The following is a 21247-nucleotide window of genomic DNA, read 5'->3' as shown; positions in this document are numbered from 1 at the left end:
GAGTTGGTTATGCTTTAAATTTTGTCCATATGATGGCGAAATCACTTTGATAAAGAGATTTTTTTTCTGTTTGTTTGTTTGTTTGTTTTTGTTTTTTTTTACAGTGGATTCTAATCTTCAAAAATGTCCTTGTTGTATGATTTATGTCTTTTGAGTTCACCCTTCAGATTAGACTATAGAACTGTAGTGTTACTTGTTTAGGATTCAAAATGTTATTTGCTTTTAATTTGTCATTATGTCCTTTTTGAGCAATCTTCTTATACATATATTAGACCAAAATGTCAAGTCTGCCTAGGAAAAGCATTTATTATACCAGCAAACTCAAAATTTGATAACAAATGAACAAACTAGGCCATAAATACTCGGTATTGTAGGCTTGGATTATTATATTATTATATAGCTTAGTGTTTATTTACTGACAGTCAAAAAGACAAATTAATCAATATTTTATTTATAACAGGGTTTTGTTTATTTATAAAATAATAACACACCACAGATCCTCAAGAAACAGTAACAAAAACACAGTGACAGAAATAGTGTATGGGTCTGTCACGTGATTAAGGAACGAGTCAAATTCGACCCGAAGACCCGAAAGATGAACTAATCAATTCTCTTTCCGGCTTAGACTGCATTGTTTTAGCATATGGGGCTGTCACGTGATTAAGGAACGACTTAAACCCGAAGAATTGTCAGACAAGAGGTGAGGTGAGTTTATCACAGACTGAAGACCTAGGCAAATAATGAATTAATCTTTCTGTTTATTATAGCATTTTAGTTTTGTATTGTTTGTAGTGTGATCAACGTTTGCTTAAGTACTAGATGTGATGGGGAAGTAACACGTAACATTTTAATTACATTTTGCTAAAATGAACGAAATGACTCGAAAAAAGATTCGTTCATTTTGCTGAAAGAGACTCAAAAGTCTGAGTCGGTAAAATGATCCGAACTTCCCATCACAAGCCCTGGCGGCCAAAGAGGGTTTTATTTTTTTTATTAATTAATTTATTTTTTTTGGCCATTAGGCACTAATTTTCACCTCTCTAATTGAATCCAATTTGTACGAAAATATTAGATCTTGTTGAAAATGGTAGACTGTGCTGGTAATGGTATCATTGTTGTTTTTGCTTAAGGAGATAAGCAAACCCCCCCACCTCCCCCCCCCCAAAAAGTAAAGATGTCGTATAAAAAAAAAAAGTGCGTTCTTAACAAATATTTGGTAAATTTTCTCCTCCACCAAACAGTTCATTAGATGTAAAACACATGTAAACAAAGATCTTAGTATAAAAGGGCTCTGGTAAACATTTTGTATATTTTTCAAAATGATAAATAGTTAGGATTTAAAATTGAAGTGTATTGTTTTAGTGTTGAGCACATCTCATTGAAGCTTTGACCATGTGATCAGGCTGCAGTAATAGATGCTGCTCTTTCAAACTGTAGCTCAAAGGACTTTGTCTCAGATGTTTCTAGCTGATACTTTAAGAGATTAGTGAAAGTGAAAGTGAAAGTCATGACATTTGCCAAGTGTGGTAGCCCATACTTGAAATTGGTGCTCTGCATTTAACCCATCCAAGTGCATACACACAGCAGTGAGAAGTGAACACACACTCGGAGCAGTAAGCAGCTATAGATCCAGCGCCCGGGGAGCAACTGGGGGTTCAGTGCCTTGCTCAAGGGCACTTCAGCATGAGTATTGAGGTTAGAAGAGAGCACTGTTCATTCACTCCCTCCCACCTACAACTCCTGCCAGCACCGAAACTCGAACCGGCGACCCTCTGGTAACTAGTACAGCTCTCTAACCATTAGGCCACGGCAGCCTCCGCAGCATTAGAGCGGAGATTGGGTCACAGAGCGCTTACGAGATGCTTACGAGAACAGTCTTTTGTTTTCATTTAATCTTATCACTCTCTTTGAAAAACAGTTGAGATACAATTAATCTTTTTTTCTTCTTTCTAATGATTTCATGTATCAGGGTTCATGATGATCGACCTACCAACTAATCGTGTTTGAAAAATTGCCTGGCCAATTAAATTTTTTCCCCACTCCTTTAAATAAGTACATAATTGTAAAAGGATATACACTACCATTCAAAAGTTTGGGGTCGGTAAAATATTTATGTTTTGAATGAAGCCTCTTTTGGTCAAGAAAAAAAATACAGTTGAATAGTTCAAAGTTCTTGGTAGAAGAACAGCATTCATTTGAAATAGAAACCTTTTGTAAAAGTCATTACTGTCACTCAGTCTGTAAGAGCCTTTGACACTGGCTGAATTAGACTTTATATGGAGGACAATGTAGAAGATTGTACAGGACAGAAATCAACTTGTAAACTTTCCATTTTTTTAATTAATTAAGTGTGTGTAAGTAGGAAATATAGGATTTTCTTTCCCCATTTTATTATTTGGAAATTTGAACTGTATTAAGATTTTTATATTAGTTTCAGGCTCTCTGAAAAAGATAATTATTGGTGTAGAGGTGTAGACTCATCTTCAGGTTTGTTTGGAATGGGAACATACCTGCAGGTTAAGCTGAAATCTCAACACAGGCTATTCTGTAAATGAGGGTTGCAGTTCCCCAATTTCTGTTTATTTTTACTGTGCAGTCCAGAAAAGAGCTGGATGGATCTGGCAAGCAGAATGTGCTGACTTTCCTGTATGGTAACACTTAGGCGAATGGCAAATTGAAGGTGTCCTCCTTGCTGCTGCATCATATATTCCCCTGAGTTACTGAGTAGAAAACAACTGCCAATTCATTATTATTACTTTTTAGGTTTGGACCGATATCAAGAAAAATTTCAATTGTAAGCAAATTCTGTTTACACTAGATCTATCCCATTTGATTCTCACCGTACTCTGCACCTGCTCGTACAGATGGAATAGAACAAGGGCTTTGATCTCTTACCTACGTGGAAAAAATGAACACCTTTTATTATTTAGTTTTAGTTATTTAAAGGGATATTCCACCCCAAAATGAAAATTTTGTCATTAATCACTTACCCCCATGTCATCCCAAACCCATAAAAGCTTTGTTCGTCTTCAGGACACATTTTAAGATATTTTGGATGAAAACCGGGAGGCTTGGGACTGTCTCATAGACTGCCAAGTAAGTTACACTGTCAAGGTCCAGAAAAGTATGAAAAGCACCATCAGAATAGTCCATCTGCCATCTATAGTTCAACCGTAACGTTATGAAGCGACAAGAACACTGTTTGCGAAGAAAACTAAAATAACGACTTTATTCAACAGTTTTCCTGTGTCTCTCTACATCACTCAAACTGCCTACACTCTTCTGTGTCAGCCGCGCCATAAGGATGCACCGTTTTCTTTTCAATTCAAAGCATAAATACACGTAGAAACAGCACATCCTTGTTGCGTGGTTGACCTTTTTTTTTTTTTTTTTACTCGTATTCATTTTTATTATTTATTTTAGTCCGTTGTTTGAAGTTTGTTTTTTATTTATTTAGTCAGTTACTTATTTAGTTTTTTATTGTCCTTCATTTTAATTATTCAGTTATTTATTTACATTTATTTAAAGTTTTAATTATTTTACATTTTATGTAGCAAGTCAGTCAGTACTTATAATCTTTTGGTAAAATTTTTTTAGTTAGTTGGGGGTGCCTTGTTCCTGTATGTACTGTATGGGTGAGATGGCTCTTTTATGCCTCTATGTTTTGTAGATATGTTTTTTCCATATTTGTGAAATATTAATATTTATAATGCTCCAAAAATAACAAGAGTAACATCTGAATGTGGATTTGCTGCCTTTTGTTGCGACCACAGAGATTACAACTCTGAAAGTGGCATCAAATTGCTTTGCGAAAACGGGAATCCATCATCAGGGCAACAAAACAACCCTGACAGCCCAGCTCAAACTGAAAACCTCTGTAGCATTTTCAATTAAAATCTTGAAGAGCAGCCAGCTTGCAATGATTCCATTAGCGTCGGCTCTGACGTGGAAGTGCAGTGAATGTGGTCTGGCACGGTTGCATCGGTGGTGTTGTCTTAAGAATAGTTACATGACAGCGAGGCTACGGGGTACGTGAATCATTAAACAAAAGTTAGCATGTCTAGCGTGTTTCTAAAGAAAACTCTTCAGCTTCCTGCTGTTTTCGTATACGTTGTTGTCATTATGATGGAGTGTAATTGCTTGAGATAGAACAGGAGATTTGCTTTGCTCCAGGCCCACACTTGCACACTGACTTTATGTGACTCACTCATGCGTCCTGAGGTGTGGAGAAGGTCTTGTGGGGTCAGAGGAAAAGCTCAACAGGCATGCCACTGAGGGATTTAAGCATGACCCTGGGTTTGGGTCATTGCTGCTCTAAATGAAAGTCTTCTTATGTGTGTGCTTGGAGGGAGTGTCTTTTACTTAATTAAAGTAATGTTTGTGTGTTTGTCTTTATGCTTTAGGATACTTATGTGAGCTGTCCCTTAAAGCTGATGTATAGTCGATCTGGGCTTTTGAGATGAGACTAGAGGGTTGAACTATGGTCACAGGGCTTGTGTGGTCACATGCTCCCTAATTAGAAAGAATAAAAGCCAAGCTGTGACTGGTGAGAGACTCAGACTGAAGACAAAGTGTCTGTCTGATTTGTGGATAAGGTGAGGGGACATCATTTTATCTCAGAATCGTGGGACAAAACTGGGAAAGAGTGTGCAGTATTTCAATAGCTGTTAGTAAAGAAACTTGGTTAATTTCGTCCCCTTGGAATTATAAGGTAATATTTGACATTTTTGTCAAAATTGAGTTATTCACATATTCTTATTCTGTGTCAACATATTTACATTATGTGATAGATTTTTTAATGTTGTGTACATTATGGGACTTTTTATTTAAAAACCAATAAGGTTCTAACTACACAGTCGAATGGAACACAAAAACTTTGAAGCTCATTATCTCAAAACTACTCGGAATGCAGATAGAACCTTATAATTCCAAGGGGACGATTTGGCAGTTTAACTATTTCTGATGTCTTCAACAAAACAACAGGTGATTCAAGTGTCTTTTATATGTGTCTTTGATGTATTTTTATGTCTTTGTTTTTGTCACAAGTGGGGCTGCTCAGTTTAGCCAACAACTCATATGCTATTATTCTGTCAATTATATATATATATATATATATTTTTTTTTTTTTTTAACATGACAAAAATGTGTAAAATAAAAATACTTATTTAGATGGCAACTGCTTCTGTCTGTAATCCAATATTACTTTTTTCACAAATATATTTTTTTTAAATATTAATAAAAAAGAAGTAAACACTAAAATAAAAGTGCATAAAGTAATCTAAGTCTGTCTATGTCACGATCATGGACTTTCTGTTCCTTTTGTGTTTCCCTATTTGGTCATGTTCCGTTCCTCGTTTTGTTAATTGATTAATCCCCACCTGTTTCCATTCCCCTGCTTACTTTCCTTGTGTTTAAAAACCCTGTATGTTTAGTTCCTCCTTGTCCGCTATTAATGTGATAACCTATGTTTGATGATCTGTGTTGGATGTGCCTTATTCTCCCGTAAGCATTAAAATAACTCTTTTGGTATATCTTCATCGTGCGCGTTACTCTACACACCAACACACGTCTGACAGTCGACTGGGAATCTTTTTGTTTTATTTGTATTTATTTTAATAAAAATATGCAGTACACAGTGAATATGATGTGGGGTCTAACTGCAGCATAATTTGAAATCAAAGATTTAAAGTTTGAAGGACTTTTTAACATTGTGCATGTCCAGTAGCAGAACCTTGCCCATTGTGACATCCCATTTGTCCAAAATCTAGCTTCACATAACTGTGTAATAAAAATCTAATATGTTCTGATTGGCTGTTGTTGTGCCACGTTATGCCGTGTTTTAACTTACAATGTGAACAAATCGCAAATCACATGTCACTACAATCTTGCTACATTAAATTATTTGGACACAGAGTATTTGTTCGATTGTAGTGAACATCCCACAGGCTTGGCCTCCTCCTAAAGTAATAAAAGTAGTAATTCTTATGCAGAGGCTGTACACGAAGGTGTGTGCATCCCTTTGTCTGTGTGCACCAGCAGTGATGATGTCAGTGAGGTGCCAGTCTGCACGCCTACTCGGTGGCCAGGCAGAGCACAGTGTCGTGGGTGGTGCGCTCTCTTACTCATCTCAAACTGCTGGAAAACCAATCTCATTCAGCCTCTACAGTTATTTATGTGGCCACAGTCTTACTTACCCAAGCATAGCATCCTGTAATGGAATTATCTGTGTATTAATGTGATCATACCATGGTAAAGTATGAGTTCCATATATATATATATATATATATATATATCATAATAATTAATATCCTTCAAGGAGTCGAGTTTTTGCTGGTTGTCATGGTCTAATTCACCCCTAAATATCAAAATGAATGTATAATGACAAATTAACTTTTCAAAAAATACATGTATACTATCATTACTTCTATTCTTTTTTTGTGCTTTTATTCAGCAAGAATGCAAACAATCAAAAATGACATTTATAATGTTACAAAAGATTTCTTTCTCAAATAAATACATTTCTTTTTAACCTCTTTTCATCAAAGAATTATGAAAAAAATAATATAATTATATATATATATATATATATATATATATATATATATATATATATATATATATATATATATAATCTATATCATGATCTCCACATTAAGAATATTAGGCAAAGCAAACTGTTTTCAACATTGATAATAATCAGAAATGTTTATTGAGCACCAAATCAGCATATTAGTATGATTTATGTAATGAGTAATGACTGCATTACTGCATTTGTAATCAAATAAATATAAGCTTGATGAGCATAAGAGACTTTCAAAAGCACCTTACATATCACAAATATTAAATTATATTATATGCATTTTTTACAAGTGGTTTTTAAATGCACTTAAAACCATTGTTGCTTTTAAAAAGCATGCTGTTATCATGAAACCATATCCAAAAAAGAAATATGATACCATGGTACTTTTCCCTCTGCTAGTTATGACTTCCAGCATTTTCCTTGTCAACAAAACATTTTAGGGGGCAGTTTTCCGTCTTTAAATGTAATTCAATAATTCAACTCAATTGTGAAACTTGTGTATTAAATAAATTCAGTGCACACAGACTGAAGTAGTTTAAGTCTTTGGTTCTTTTAACTGTGATGATTTTGGCTCACATTTAACAACACGTTTAGTAGCACGTTTACCAAGAAATTTTGGAGCACTTCATGCTTCCTTCTGCTGACCAGCTTTTTGAAGATGTTGATTTCATTTTCCAGCTCGATTTGGCACCTGACACACTGCCAAAAGCACCAAAAGTTGGTTAAATTACCATGGTATTGGTGTGCTTGACTGGCCAGAAAACTCACCAGACCTTAACCCCATAGAGAATCTATGGGGTATTGCCAAGAGGAAAATGAGAAACAAGAGACCAAAAAATGCAGATGCGCTGAAAGCCACTGTCAAAGAAACTTGGGCTTCCATACCACCTCAGCATTGCCACAAACTGATCACCTCCATGCCATGCCGAATTGAGGCAGTAATTAAAGCAAAAGGAGCCCCTACCAAATACTAAGTACATGTACAGTAAATTAATATACTTTCCAGAAGGCCAGCAATTCACACAAAAAAAAATGTTTTATTGGTCTTATGAAGTATTCTAATTAGTTGAGATAGTGGATTGGTGGGTTTTTGTTAGATGTGAGCCAAAATCATCACAATTAAAACAACCAAAGTCTCACCATAGAGATGGGTGTCGAATTGTTTGAAGCCTCGACACATTTGCTTCAACTGTTTCAGTGTTTCATGAAGCTTCGCTCTACCAAGGTTATTTAGGAACCTTATTTAGGGTGAGCTAACAAGGCTAATGAGACACAGGTGAAAACAATGAGTGCTGATGAGACTGTTCTTGACCAGGGGTAGGCAAGTTCGGTCCTGGAGAGCCGCAATCCTGCAGAGTTCAGCTCCAACCCTGAAAAAAACCCTCACCTTCCTATAGCCTTGGTAATCCTGAAGACATCGATAAGCTTGTTCAGGTGTGTTTGATTAGGGTTGAAGCTGAACTCTGCAGGACTGCAGGTCTCTGTGGACCAAACTTGCCTACCCCGTTCTTGACAGAGTGGCAGGCTTGGATGGAGTGCTCTCTGGTGACCATCAATGGCACTCCATCTGGTGATCGTGACAAAAACTCATCTGAGGAATGTACTTAAATATGAAGTCAGTGGCATTGTTTTTGAGCTTGAGACTAGAGGCTGTAAGTCCTTTTGTAAAGATGATTGTGAGTTTTGTCTGACAGCTGTTGCAGCCAGCGCAGTGCTCTCATGAGAGGCCTCATGCAGTTTTAGCTGAGAGGCCCATTGATCCTGAAATCACAGAGCACTTCACTCTGGAGAGGTCGTGGGCCGTCTCTCTTTACACCTGTCATTGGCGTGTTCAGACCATTTCACCATTAAAGTGATTGAACTTTTAATATTTAAATAAGCAGTTTTTGTTACCTATTATGAATAGAGCAAGCACTGATGGTGGATTTATTTTATCCTGTAAATAAGAGTATTTTTCTGTTTTCTGTGTGTCTTCTATGATGTCCTTTTCCTTTCTGCTCTCCTCTTCTAACACCATCTCCTCTTGCTCTTTGTTCAGCTCTTATAATGCCCAGCCTTGCTTCTTCTTCCTATTTCCACTTTTCTTTCTCACCCTTGACCCACTCCACCTTTTTTCGGGCCTTGATTAAAAAAAAAATTATTCTTATCTTTTTCCAGGGTCTCTAGGTTTTTACCCATGGTGCAGTTAACGCACAGAATGTCGTGATGGTATTTAGTAAATTGCATTTCCTGACCTTACCTACATATCTTTATCAATATTTCACAGCATTTCATGTGATTTTGAGAATATAGTGTACCTCTTGTTTTATTTTCTGAGTTAACCAGAACCTTGGATAAAAGCCATAAAACATAAGTCACATGATCCTTTAGAAATCATATAATATACAGTGTATGTGTGTGTGTCGTAATCCAGAATTACAGCATTGCATGTCATGAAATAGCAATGAATATGTAATGAAATAGTGCTGATGAGCAACGAGAAGGCATATGGATCATTTAAACCACCGAAGATCCATCCATCTGACTCTCTGGCCGACTGAACCAGCTCCTTTGCAAATTATTCAGTTAAAATGATTCTCTCTCCCACTCACACACACACACACACACAGACATACTGTAGTTAGCTACATACTGCTGAAAGGTGAAGAACAAAGCACATGCAACACTATCAGCGGTCCTCTGTGATATACTGTTTGTGTTGTGGTTTCAAATTTGGGTTCACACTATTGTCACTGTGTCAGTGAAAGAATGCTGTCTGTGCTGTTTGTTTCAAATCCCATTGTTCTAGCTCATTGTTCATTATGCATTAAGTATGAAAATCCAGATTCAGTACTATGCAAGTATCAGTACGAATATACAAGCATCAATACTGCAAAGCACTGCACTTAGTAAATATATGAGCCAGTAGAGGTATTGCTGCTTTTCGTCTGTCATTCATCTGTGTCACATGATCAGGCTGGGTGTCAGATGAACAGTGCAGTGCTGTGGGATCTGTGCTGCTTTACTGCAGATGCCTGAAATGAGGTTCAGAAAACATGGGTGAGGCCTTACTCAAATTTCTCAAGAAGCCCAAGATTATATCTGGTACCATTTACGTTTGCAAGGATATGAGATTCACTGTGGTGTGGAACTGCTTTGACTTACTATCAGTCTTGTTTTTCAGTAGCACTAGAATTACTTGCTGACTGGAATGACATAGCAACATTGGCTAAACCAGTGTAAGTTTGTGAGTGGGTTTGTGTTTTCTTGACCAATGGTTGACGGGGAGTATTCAGTGAAGCCTGGTTGAATTTTTCATATTTTAATATTCACAGAAGCCTGTTTGAATATTTTGTATTTTATTATTTAAAGGAAAATCCCAACTTGTAGGAGTTGTTTGACATCATCAGGGATTCCTAATAAATAGGTGTTAGGGGCGACAATAGCGGTCTCTCTCTCATTCTCATTGTTCCTCTCGGTTGTCTCTCTCTTTGCTTCCCTGGAGTGATTCAGTCTCTTTTTCTATAGTTTAATTTGTGTTTTTGTGCATTTGTTGATTCTGAGTAATATGTAATTTAGTGTACTTTGTTGTTATTTAAATTTTTTCCTTTCTTTTTTTCAATTAAGTAATGCACGCTTTAGTTAATTAGTAAGCATTGTGAGGGAAGCAGAAAACCAGAAAACGTACCTGTTTCATTTTATTGGGAGTCAGGTCAGATCTGCTGGTGAGAACAGACTTAGGCAGGTGTTTTCTGTTTTTATAGCTGCCATACCTGTTAACTGTTATTGTAGATATTATATATATATATATTGTTATGGCCTGTAAATATATATATATATATGTGTGAGTGTGTATATATACAGTATATTATGTATGTATGTATATGGGAGGGAGGCACGTCAAAATAATTGAATGAATAAATCCTTACATACGTAACATACATAGCAGTGATATTTTAGTATCGTTGACATACTAGATTTTCAAAATATTTTGATTTCAAATATTCTATTAATATTGAAAATATTATTATAACATATATGTAGGTTTAATAATGTTTTAGTTTTTAGTTTATTTAGTTTTGTTTATTTTAGTACTGCTTAAACTAAACAAAAATGAAGAATGTTGCCTTGGCAACTAGGTGAAATAAAATAAGTAATGCTATGTGGTTTAGCAGTAATACATTTTTATGGTTTTAGTTTTAATGATAATGACCCTGATGCATAAATAAATATTTAAATAATGAAGATTGAATGAATGAATGACTACATAAACAAACAACAAGGTAATCTTATTAATTAATGAATGAATTAAATTATTTATTAATTAATTAATTAATTAATTATTTATATATTTATTTATTTATTTATTTTTGCAGTGGCGTATGAAGAGACATTTCTATCGAGCTTTGTTTATGTATGTAATGTGTTTAATTCTCTGATTCCTAATTTCAACGTTAATCCCTCTTACTAGATACTGATAGCAGCTGTTTTTAGCAGTAAAATTTCAAAAAATTAGCCTGTGAGGGGAAAAAGACCTACTGATCTGTACAGATGATGCATGTTGCCAGAGTTCTGCTGCCTGTAAAGTGAGGCATGTTATAACTCCAATGAGCCCTGGCAGCTGTTTCTAATGCCATTTCTCAGTTTCTCTTTCACTCTGCCTCTCTCTCTGACCTACTGTACACTCCTCTCCTTCCACTCAAGACAAATATAATTAAATGACAAACTGGGGCCATGTTCACACAGCAACAGAATACAACAGAGTCCTTAATATTGTTAAATTAACACAGTACTAAAATTGTCAAAATTGTCCTCATTTACTCACCCTTGTGTCTATCCAGAACTCAGTGACTTTATTCTCCAGAACACAAAAGACACAATGGAAGTCCATTGAAACCAGGACAGTTTAGTTACCAACATTCCTCTTCTCTTGTGCTCCTCGGGAGAAAGAAAATAATTCACGTTTCGAATGACATGATTGTGTGTAAATGATGACAGAATTTCATTTTTGGGTAAACTATCCCTTTACCACTTCCAGTTTAGATCAGTGCGGGTTTTAAAACAACAGTAGATATCTTCACAATTCCCCCTCTGAATTTCTTGATTAGTTTGACTGCTGTGTGAAGAACAGCAATCTGAGCTGCTTTAAAAGTGAACATATTGCAATAAGCATGGGTTAGTCAGTTGCCAGGTAGCCTGAGGCAGTGCCATATATCAGTGAGGCTGGCTGCTCGGGCTCCTGGCCTCTCCAGCGCTCAGCGTTCCCACCACATCCCTGCTTTGATATTACTTCACACAGCAGCCTGCATCACGGTAATGGATGTAGACTCATTCATTATCTCCATCAATCACAGGCGCTTACACACAGGAGCTGGGTGTAAGAAGAGCTTCTAGTATGAGGACTGAGAATAGCAGACAATTGAATTCGGCTAAGCTCTATATGCGGCCCGTCAAGATAGTAATACTCCTGTATTAGTGAAGCAGGAGGTTGAAAGGTCAACTCAAGAAGATCTGCTGCTAGTGAAGGTGTATTTTTTGGTGGTTTAGCATTAAAGTACTGAGATACTTAAAGAAGTTTAATGTGCTTTTCGGTCAAGGACATTATAAGAGCTTTTTTATGCATAATGTGAGTGCATTTCACTGTATACTGTACTGTATGCTAATAGATTCCTCCATAGTAAATTGTTTGTTTGTGCCTGAGGCGCTGGACTGCATAAGTGTGATCTGTATGCAAAGTTACATCAGCACTTTATTATTATGTATGAAAAGACTATGATCTCCTGATGGCAACAAAGTAAAGTTCAAACACATTTTTTCACACCAATTCAAACTATATTCAATTAAGTCAATAAGAGTTCTTTAAACTGCAAACACTTCCTTGAAGGGCTGTAATGTATTGTAATATATTGTAATGTAATGTAATTTATTTAAAGTGTAATGTTGTAAGTTTATAATTATTATAAAATAAAACAATTACATTTTTTTCATTTAATTATATTTTTTTATTTCATTTCATTTTACTATTTTAGTGATGTCCAAATTGAAATGATCTTGAAATATCTTGACACATGAGATTATTTGTGATTGAGACTTTTCTCAGTGAATAAATTATGTGAAGTACACATCCGCACCTGCCACAATTAATATTTGTAAGTGTTTATTATATCATTGTAACTGTAATTGTATACTGTAAAAATAAATGTCAAAGTTGTAAATAAAACCAGATTTTTGGAGTACGTTTTAAAAGAAAATACTATTTCATTCTGTATTTCTTCTTTAAAAAAATCTCATTTTATTGTGTGTTGCTTGTTGTTTCTATGTAAAATAAATGTGTGTGTTAATAAAAAGTCTTTTTTTAGTATCAACATGGAATGTAAAAATGAAAAATGAAAAAGTCATCATTCATCATTCACACCAGTGTTTTTATTTAGTTTTTTCCAATCTGCGGAAGTCAGTAGTATGGTAGTCTCGCTTAGCCAGACCTTCAGACTTACGGCTGAAGGTCTGGAATCTATGGCTGCTTTCATTGGCCAAGGCCCACCCATTAGACTGTTTTGTATTTAGCAGCTGAAAGAAATTAATACAAGTTGTTATAGCTTTAAAGGAAAGGATGTTGTTGAGTTGCTTGAGGTTCAGCCCTGAAATTACCCAGTACACATTGATAGTCGTTCAGCGGAGAGGTTAAAGACTTAATCCATGTATGTATCACTTTAAAAAGAAATGTTCTCTGTGTAATAACTTTATAGACTCTATGGGATCTAAAGAGAGGCTACAGAACAGAAAACCTCCATAAATTCAGTTCAGCTGGGAAATCAACACAGCGCTTCCCACTCATTATGTTTCACACTCAGCTGACAGTTTACCCGTTTGTGTTACGGAGTTTCATCAAAGATAACATCTAATGATCAAAGCCAATGATGCTCGTCTGTGTGAATAATGATGCAGAGGAAACAGCTTGTCCTGAGCTGCATCCGGAGGCTCAGGAAGAGCCCGCTTAATCATACAAATGCTCATTTGATTGTGTGTGTGTGTGCGTGTGTGTGTGTGTTATCTCATGATACAACCATGGCTCTCTCTAATGCTTTGACGTCTGCTAGTGTGGAAGATCTCATAAAGAGTTCAATATGCAAGTTGGAATGAAATCATAATATTGATCTGATATCTCCCAATGGAGCTTATAAAGGAGTCTTTGGAGTCTGTTAAATGACATGACAGAGTTCTGTCCTTGAAGTGCCGTGAAGAATTTTATTTTGTAGGCTGGTTTGATATAAATCATGCCAGAGATGAGAAGCGAAAGCCTTTGGCTTCTCCACGACAACCAAAATCTGTGGTTTAATTGTTTAGAATTTAGTGAAAAAACACCACGTTCCATTACAGTTTTCAAAGCAGAATTGTATTGATATTCCTTTTTGAACATTTGGGTTAGATGCATTACCTCAACCCCAAAGTGTTTATTTTCCAAATTAATAATTCAGATCTTGTTTTGTAGATAGTTTTAGCTTTTGTGCAGATTTTGTTCGCTGAAAATGTTTCAAATACCCAATTGTTGCTTGATAGACTGTAGTTCACTTGAACTGCACTGCTCTTTAAAAAAATTCTTGGGGGTCTACCGGTCTGTAAATCCACTTCATATTTGTTTAGTCATGTGTGTTTACAATCTTTTGTCTGCACACATTTAAAGAGTGTGTCAGGAAGAATTCTCTGCTTGTTCACTCTCACCCCATGTGTTTGCCTTCGTCCCTCTCCTTCTGTCTTCATCTCAGATAATAAACACACATCTACTTCTAATGAGAACCATAAAGCCTCTCCCATGTAATTTTTTTTTTGCTCAAATTAGGTAGCAGTGCATTTTCTGGCTTTGTGAACGTCCCTGTTGGTGCTCTTGCTAAATTAAATAACCTCAGTTCTGTTTCTCTTTATCCCTGTCAGGTTGGTGTGGAGTTTTGTAACAAAAGAATTCCTGTGTGCACTGGAATATATTAGCCGAAAATGAGGATCTGTTGAGCGTGAGTATGATTTCATTTTGATTTGAGTTCCCCAAATATTGTGTCATATTAGAGCTTTGTGGAAATCTGTCTGGTTTGCTAAGGCTGTTTGTTCGGCATCATTCAGATTAACCTAATTTTTGACCTGACTGTAATTTGCTTAATAATAATTTAGATGGGACATTGTTTAATATGCGATTCTCTGTTGGTTGGTGTGATATTGTGGACAACTTGAAAGGACTCAGAGTTGTCCGTAAGAAGCCATAGGCAGATGGGTTAGTACACACACCTACAGAACACTCACACACACTCTTCTCTTTTCAAGGAAACTACAGTCTGTTTAATAGATTAAGACAGGAGGATAAGGCTTTCACCTAGTTTTTGGTTGATGTTGCTGCTCTTAAACATGTAAAAAAAAAAAAAATCAGTCATTTTATCTTGCTTTTCAGGAAATATTTCCAAACATCCTGAAAAGTTACTTGTTATGAAAAATTGCATGAAATTGACTTGAGAATAGATCTTAAGTGAGTATCCAAAGTCTTTTGGAAATCTTTCCAGTTGGTTTCATATGGTTTTGAAAATATGTAGACCATTTTCAAGAACAGTTACTGACTTTCAGGAGTTTCAGTTTAAATAATCACATTTAAAAAAAAACATGAGAACATATTTTTCTTAGAATGTTAGTTTACCCATCTCGATCAGTATGTAGGAAAAAAAAAAAGTATAATTTTCAAGTTTTTACAAAAAAATAAACATTTTTTAATATTATTTAAATTGAATAAGCAGTGAAGCAGTTTTAAAATATTTTTCTTCCAAAAATTTGAGAATTTCATTCTTTTATGAGCTTCTCATATCAGGACTGTTTTAACTCCCTGACATTTTTAACTTGATGCCTGCCAAAAATATTAAAATACATTTTAATGCAGAAATAAATAAAAATAAAAAACATGCACATCATCCAAGTCATTGTATTTACAATATAAATTAGACTTTTTAAAATATAAATTAGTAGAAAAGGTGATCCTCATGTCATTGACACTTTACAATTTTGTTCCAAAATTGCATTTAAGGATGTTTACATATTTTTACTGGAATTTGACAGCAACCTATTATGACAATCCAGATGTTCACAAATGACCAAATAGCAGGTGCAGTTATATTGAGTATGGAGGAACCATGAGCCACTCTCTGGTTTTTTCCATGGCTGTGTCTCTTGTGAATCAGCAGTGTGTGTGGATTAACTGTCCTGTACAGGACTATCATCTGATACTGTGGCTCCAGCACTCTATACACAGTCTGCAGGTTCACTGGATGAGAGTCATGGCTGTTAAGTTATCTAGGGGTGCTCTGTAGTGGACTAATCTGACACACACTTATAAGGGCTTTTGGAGTGCTGCAGCCTGTGGCTGTTTCCATTAGGACAGAACTGTTTGCTACACAGGAACACCAGTTAAATGGAGGCAGTGACAAGGCCTACGCAATTTAATCACACTCATGTGCTGCATGAATGTTCAATCTACTGCTTCCATAATGCAAGCAAAACAATCATTTCACTGCATAGTGGGTCTGCAGTGTTTGATAAGATTTGATTTTAAACACTTTAGTTTTAATTTTTTCTTTTCTAAAGTGTTTTTGAATTCTGTGGGATTAGATGTTGAAATATGGAAGAGGTATGAATCATTCCTTCTGAATTAGAATTTTCAGTGCAATTGTAACAGCATGTACAGTCGTGGCCAAAAGTTTTGAGAATTACATAAATATTAGTTTTCAAAAAGTTTGCTGCTAAACTGCTTTTAGATCTTTGTTTCAGTTGTTTCTGTGATGTACTGAAATATAATTACAAGTACTTCATACATTTCAAAGGCTTTTATCGACAATTACATGACATTTATGCCAAGAGTCAGTATTTGCAGTGTTGGCCCTTCTTTTTCAGGACCTCTGCAATTCGACTGGGCATGCTCTCAATCAACTTCTGGGCCAAATCCTGACTGATAGCAACCCATTCTTTCATAATCACTTCTTGGAGTTTGTCAGAATTAGTGGGTTTTTGTTTGTCCACCCGCCTCTTGAGGATTGACCACAAGTTCTCAATGGGATTAAGATCTGGGGAGTTTCCAGGCCATGGACCCAAAATGTCAACATTCTGGTCCCCGAGCCACTTAGTTATCACTTTTGCCTTATGGCACAGTGCTCCATCGTGCTGGAAAATGCATTGTTCTTCACCAAACTGTTGTTGGATTGTTGGAAGAAGTTGCTGTTGGAGGGTGTTTTGGTACCATTCTTTTTATTCATGGCTGTGTTTTTGGGCAGAATTGTGAGTGAGCCCACTCCGTTGGATGAGAAGCAACCCCACACATGAATGGTGTTAGGATGCTTTACTATTGGCATGACACAGGACTGATGGTAGCACTCACGTTTTCTTCTCCGGACAAGCCTTTCTCCAGATGCCCCAAACAATCGGAAAGGGGCTTCATCGGAGAATATGACTTTGCCCCAGTCCTCAGCAGTCCATTCACTATACTTTCTGCAGAAGATCAATCTGTCCCTGATGTTTTTTTTGGAGAGAAGTGGCTTCTTTGCTGCCCTTCTTGACACCAGGCCATCTTCCAAAAGTCTTTGCCTCACTGTGCGCTCACACCTGCCTGCTGCCATTCCTGAGCAAGCTCTGCACTGGTGGCACTCCGATCCCGCAGCTGAATCCTCTTTAGGAGACGATCCTGGCGCTTGCTGGACTTTCTTGGACGCCCTGAAGCCTTCTTTACAAGAATTGAACCTCTTTCCTTGAAGTTCTTGATGATCCTATAAATTGTTGATTTAGGTGCAATCTTAGTAGCCACAATATCCTTGCCTGTGAAGCCATTTTTATGCAACGCAATGATGGCTGCACGCGTTTCTTTGCAGGTCACCATGGTTAACAATGGAAGAACAATGATTTCAAGCATCACCCTCCTTTTAACATGTCAAGTCTGCCATTCTAACCCAATCAGCCTGACATAATGATCTCCAGCCTTGTGCTCGTCAACATTCTCACCTGAGTTAACAAGACGATTACTGAAATGATCTCAGCAGGTCCTTTAATGACAGCAATGAAATGCAGTGGAAAGGTTTTTTAGGGATTAAGTTAATTTTCATGGCAAAGAAGGAATATGCAATTCATCTGATCACTCTTCATAACATTCTGGAGTATATGCAAATTGCTATTATAAAATCTTAAGCAGCAACTATTCCAATTTCCAATATTTATGTAATTCTCAAAACTGTTGGCCACGACTGTACCCTTTGCTAAAATAGAACATTGGAAATAAGAGGTTGTTAAACTTAACTCCATCAATTGTCTAGATAATCCATATATTATAATAAACATTCTAATCCCACGCCGCATGACACATAATGACAGGAGCACTTTGAAATTAATGCGGCATGTAAAAGAAAACATCATTCAGTCCACAACAATGTCTAAGTCGATTTGAAGAGCAGTACATGATGACTAATCTGGAATGACGTTCATTGACTGTGAGGTGACAGCCAAGAACCAAGGAAGATATGAAGATATGCCAATTTTAATTAATATTATTATTTTTTTAAATGTATTAATTAAAGTAATTTAATTTTTAAATTAAAAATTCTTCTAGCTTTGTTCTTGATCTGAAATCAATATCGTTCTTTTCTTTTAGGTCATGACAGTATGAGTTATACAACCTAGTTAAACAGCTAGAAGCAAGGGCATAGGAATGTTCTCAAAAGTGGATGGGGCATAGTGTTAACATTTTCAGCGTGACTCATGAACATTAATTAGGATATATTTATATATATATATATATATGTGTGTGTGTATATATATATATATATATATATATATATGTGTGTGTGTGTGTGTGTGTGTGTGTGTGTGTATATATATATATATATATATATATATATGTGTGTGTGTGTGTGTGTGTGTGTGTGTGTGTGTGTGTATATATGTGTGTGTGTATATATGTATATGTGTATATGTATATGTATATATGTATATATGTATATACGCATATATGTATATATGTGTATATATATATATACATATACATATATACATATATATGTGTGTGTATACATATATATATATATATATGTGTGTGTGTGTGTGTGTGTATATATATATATATATATATATATATATATATATATATATATATATATATATATATATATATGCTTCTTTGGGATGGCACAATCAAGCGACGTTCACTTGCAGAACGGAAGCTTCTAGAAGGCACATAAGTCTGAAGTAACAAATTTAGGTAAATGGGTGCAGAGCCAGTGGTAGTTTTGTAGGCAAACATCAATGCCTTGAATTTTATGAGAGCAGCTATTGGAAGCCAGTGCAAATTGATAAACAGAGGTGTGATGTGTATTCTTTTTGGCTCGTTAAAAATTTATCTTGCTGACACATTCTGAATTAATTGTAAAGTTTTGATAGAATTGGCTGGAAGACCTGCCAAGAGGACATTGCAATAGTCCAGCCTGGACAGAACAAGAGCTTGAACAAGGGGCTGTGCAGCATGTTCTGAAAGAAAGGGCTCGATCTTCTTGATGTTGAATAGAGCAAATCTGCAGGATCGCACAGTTTTAGCAATGTGGTCCGAGAAAGTCAGGTTAAGTACTGAAGATTTGGATTCTGCTCTTGCCAGTCTTAGAGCTTCAACAACTGAGAGCAAGGCAGTCTCCGTTGAATGTCCACTTCTGAAGCCAGATTGGTTGCTGTCAAGGAGGTTGTTGTGTGTGAGAAATGTAGAGACTTGGTTGAACACAGCTAATTCAAGTGTTTTTGCAATGAAAGGAAGAAGGGAAACTGGTCTGTAGTTCTCTAAAAGAGATGGGTTGAGGTTGGGTTTCTTAAGTAGTGGAGTTATACGAGTCTAAATGATGAGAGAAAAACACCAGTGTGGAGGAATGTGTTGATGATGTGAGTGAGTGCAGGTACAACTGCTGGAGAAATGGTTCGAAGGAGATGAGATGGAATAGGATCAAGCGGGCAAGTAGTAGGGTGATTAGAAGGGATGAGTTGTGAGACTTCTGCCTCAGAGAGTGAAGAGAAGGATGTAAATGAGTGTAAGGTTGCTGGTGATATGAGCTTTACTGATTGTGGTGTGGAAAATTGTGAACTAATGTGTTTAATTTTATTAATGAAAAATGTTGCAAAGTCGTCAGCTATTAGAGATGAAGCAGGAGGGGGAGGGGGAGGAGGAGGACAAAGAAGTGAGGAAAATGTTTTAAAAAGCATGCAAGAGTTAGACGAATTGTTAATTTTGTTATGGTAGTATGTCATTTTAGCAGTGGAGACATTAGCAGAGAAGGAAGATAGGAGTGACTGATACACATTAAGGTCAGTAGTATTTTGAAATCTCCAAGCATAACTAGGGGAGTACCATCCTCAGGAAGGGTTGAAAGCAACACATCTAATTCATCCAAAAAGTTACCCAGTGGTCCTGGGGGTCGATAGACAACTACAAAATGTATTTTAACCCTCTGGGGACGGATTGGGCGGTACCGCCCAAAATGGCATACTTTTACAAATGTGTAGTTATCTCAAAAACTATTAATGCTAGAGAGATGTGGTTTTTTTTGCCGTCTTCTTCACTGAAAACAGCGGTATCCAGTTTGTATATTAAACACGCTTCCCTTATTGCGCAATACCACTGCGTAAACAGGCCAATGAAAACTATTATGTTAGGCAGATTCAACACGCAACAACCAATGTAAAAACCGCTGGGAGGAATATTTTTCTAACCCAATCAGAGGAAGGTTACCATGATTTATTCTAGCCATTCAGAGGACTCTGTAGCTCTGCTGTAGCCTTGTAAAAGCTGGGCTGGACTATAGTAAAACGACATCCAGCCAGGTGTAATCAATAACCGATCGGAGAATCAGCATGAGGTGGAGAAAGCAGAAAGCGATCGGAGTGTTACAGAGAACGATCGGAGTATTAGCGAGCACAAAGAGATAAATTCGAGAGAGATATAGCATTATTACAGAATTGTTTTATCAAAATTGCAAGCAGTAAAAGATCTAGGGCAGAACAAGCTCTGGAACAATTACTGGAAAGTGACGAGGGGAAATCTGGAGCAGACAGCTTTTACACAGATGACGAAGTATTTTACCAGGATGGGGAAGATCCATTTGGGGACTGGTATGTAACTTCAAATAACCTCTTTATCATTATAATTTATTATATCATACATCTTGAGTATGTATATGTTTTGGATTTTTAGTCAGATAGCGATTGAGGCATGAAATATTTGTTTTAGTGTACCATACTACTCTTTCCCTGTAAACTCAGTTCAAGAGTGGTGCAATTTGTTTCAATAGACTGACTTACTCAACTAAGTAAACTGCTCAGGTCAAGAGAGGTGAAATGTGTTTTTAGTGTACAGTGGAGTTTCATAGGGTTACATGAGTTTATAGGAGTTATTTTTTCTACATTGAATTTTGACACAAAAAAAGCTTCCAGTTTGATTGTGTATTTGCTCTGATGCAGGATGCAGACAGGACAACTCGCCGCACACCCCTACCCATTGTCCCTTGGACCCAGCAAACCCTGCACACAAGCCTGCAGATGTCAGAAAGTACTGTGAGCACTGCAAGGCAAGCAAAGTGTACAACAAGACCTCCTGGCCTTGCTTTGCTCACTGGCATGCCTAGGACTGTTTGTAAAAAAAGTTAA

The 21247-nt window shown here is 36.4% G+C and overlaps 1 protein-coding gene across 5 annotated transcripts in view; it reads left to right on the top strand.

The window, feature by feature from the left end:
* The window catches only part of LOC132154895 (disks large-associated protein 1-like), a 141852-nt gene that overhangs the window by 32093 nt on the left and 88512 nt on the right, over nucleotides 1–21247 (top strand). For all 5 annotated transcript variants that reach the window (XR_009437206.1, XM_059563618.1, XM_059563617.1 and 2 more), the window contains exon 2: nucleotides 14489–14565. The gene's annotated coding sequence lies outside the window, so the exon portion shown is untranslated. The remainder of the gene's footprint in view (nucleotides 1–14488; nucleotides 14566–21247) is intronic.

The sequence above is a fragment of the Carassius carassius genome, chromosome 12 (assembly GCF_963082965.1).
Source record: "Carassius carassius chromosome 12, fCarCar2.1, whole genome shotgun sequence".
Taxonomy (NCBI): Eukaryota; Metazoa; Chordata; class Actinopteri; order Cypriniformes; family Cyprinidae; genus Carassius; species Carassius carassius.
The sequence above is the reverse complement of the archived record's forward strand: the minus strand, read 5'-3'. Positions and strand labels throughout refer to the sequence as shown.